The sequence below is a fragment of the Danio rerio genome, chromosome 6, assembly GCF_049306965.1.
Source record: "Danio rerio strain Tuebingen ecotype United States chromosome 6, GRCz12tu, whole genome shotgun sequence".
Lineage (NCBI taxonomy): Eukaryota > Metazoa > Chordata > Actinopteri > Cypriniformes > Danionidae > Danio > Danio rerio.
Window position 1 is genome coordinate 48931856 of NC_133181.1, and position 3114 is coordinate 48934969.

Genomic DNA, 3114 nt, shown 5'->3' on the forward strand with positions numbered 1-3114 from the left:
GAAGGAGGCGTCTTTCATTTGACAATATAATGATACAATCCGGATACTATGATACTACTCCCGAGAGCCGTCCGCAGAGAGATAGAGGTTTAAATAAACTGTTACATTTCAGAAACAGACGAGGTTTAAACAGGTCTGCTAGACTTGCTACATTGTGACAAAAGGATAGAGTCAGAAAGAGATTTTGAAAATGTTTAAAACACGTGGTCTATTGTATAATTTTATTCTGTTTTGTTCCTAGTATGCTGTTGTTCCATTTAAATCAAATTTGAGTATTTTTTAAAACTGCAATATACTGATTTTCAGCTGACGAAAACTAATAATAATAAAAAAAATGTTTTGGCCTCAGCCTACAGTCTTCCTAAAGAGTTTTTGAAATAAGCAACAAAAATGACACTTAAGGCACAATTCAGACCAGTAGCCAGGACTTTTATTATTATTATTATTATTATTATTATTATTATTATTGTTGTTGTTGTTATTATTATTACTATTGTTATTATTATTATTATTGTTATTATTATAATTATTATTATTATTATTATTATTATTATGCGAAAAGTAAGAATATACAATCACAGTACATTGTATAGAAAAAGGAAAGATAAAAATAAAATATTTTGGAAAAAAAGAACAACATCAAAAAAAAAAAACAGAAGGGGTGTATATATATTATGTTAAACAAACATTCAAGAAAAATGATTATACAATTTACAAATTTCATTTGTTTTTAAAGCCTTGTTTGTTTCAAAGTATTTCTGCATTTCATCAAGCAAAACAATAAAAAGCCTATTCATGAGCTCATTTGTCTCATTTTGACTGCTAAGCCATCATAAATAGTAAAAATATTCCATCGAAAACCCATTAAATTAAAATTAATTTAAATTGTTATGCAGGAATTTTCAAATGCACCTTTTTACAAGAGAGACTAGAAAAAATGTGAAGCTCTACATTATGATTATTATTATTTTAAGTTTGCATTTATAGTTTGCCTAATAAATGACAGTAGGCTTGTTATTAATGATATATGATGTAATAAATTTGTGTTTTAAAAATAAGTATTTTTTTATATTTTATTTATTTATAAATTTAGAAAAAAAAATGTATATCAAAAAGTGTGGTTATGATGACCAAGCTAATCCATCTACAAACGTGCTTAAAATGTATTTAAATCTCATAATTAAATAGAAAATGAGTGTCCGCTTTTTGAAATAAAAGAATCACCCCCATTCACAAAGCTGGCACAAAGCACACCCCCCATTTGACCCAGCTTTGGCCCATACAAGCAGCTTTTGCTTGGCCCACATGCCGCAGTGAATTACCGTACATGACTGGACCAAGTCTGGCTTCCAGACAAGGCCAAACTAATGTAGCCCACAAATCAATGTTTAACGTCTGGGCTAAATACTATTTGACATCTGGCCCATGTACATTTACATTTACATTTAGACATTTAGCAGACGCTTTTATCCAAAGCGACTTACAAATAAGGACAAGGAAGCAATTTACACAACTATAAGAGCAACAATGAATAAGTGCTGTAGGCAAGTTTCAGGTATGTAAAGTGTAAGAAGCAAAACATTAGTAATTTATTAATTCATTAATTTGTTTGTAATACAGGTAGTGGTAGAACCAGAGAGGCAACTGCAGATTAGGAAGGTAGTTGGAGACTACATAGTTGAGTTTTTAGTCGTTTCTTGAAGACAGCGAGTGACTCTGCCGTTCCGATGCAGTTAGGGAGTTCATTCCACCAACTGGGCAGATTGAATGCGAAAAATCGAAAAAGTAACTTCTTCCCTCTTTGGGATGGAACCACGAGGCGACGTTCATTCATAATGTCATGTGTGCTGCCTTAAAGAAAGTGCCACCTCTGCCAAACCCGGGCCATGTTTGGCCCACATGCTCTATGGCAGTGCTGGATGAAGGCCTGCTATGCCAGCTTCGTGCCAAATCTGGCAATAGTATCTGGATGCAGCCTTTATGATGCAAGCTAAGATTGCATCACTTAGCAATGCAATGTCAGACACAACGCACTCAATGGAGGGAGTGACATCACTGTGATGGGTGTGGTTTGGGGTGGGGTTAGGTGAGCTCATTAAAAAGCATTGGATGCAGCTCAGATAGCACCGCAAAAGGCCTGCATTCCAGACCCCTCTCAAATCTGGGCAAGAATTCTTTGCTGTATAGCAGGAGTGTCCAAACTCGGTCCTGGAGGGCTGGTGTCCTGCACAGTTTAGTTCCAACTTCCTTCAACACATCTACCTGAAGGATTAGTATACCAAGAAAGAACTTGCCTTGTTCATGTGTGTGTTTAATGGAACCAAACTTTGCTGGACACTGGCCCTACAGGACCGGGTTTGGACACCTCTGCTATAGTATAGAATAGTATAGTAAAGTATAGTATAGTATAGTACACACTGTAAAACCCAACAGTCAACTTTATTAAATGAAATGAGTGTAATTAACTCAGAATTGACTGAAAGTTCATTCTACTCATTTGAAAAGAGTTTTAAACTCAGTGTTGAAGGTAATGAGTTAATTAAATACCTCAATACTTCAACTAAAATAGAGTAAGTTCACAGTACTCATATTAATTGTTTTTTTAACTCAAATGTTTTGTAGCAATCGGTTTCCTTAAACAGTCTGAGTTGCTTTAACTTATTGACTTTTACAGTACTAGTAGTTTGAGTTCTCTTCATTTATTGGGTTTTACTGTGCTCAAATTGCTTCATTTACTCAAATGGATTAAGTTCACAGTACTCATTAGGATTGTTGCATTCGGTTTCCTCAAATGGTATGAGTTACCTTAACCTTTTGGGTTTTACAATGTAGTTTAGTATAGTGCACTGTAGTGTAGTAGCCTAAAGTATATTTTGTGTGGTTTTAATTATTGTTATTTATTATATATCTGTTAGGTCCTAATATTAATTTTACCTTTAGCTCAATATCTTTGCTATTCAGTCTGTGATATTATGTCGTCCACTACCTCCGTGGATATTTTAAATTTGCAGTAATTCTGGAATCGGCACAACAAAAACACAACAGTCGCTTGTTTTTAGGGAGGAGAATTTTTCGGAAGTAAGGAGGAGCTTTTAAAGACAACTTCCGGTTTGT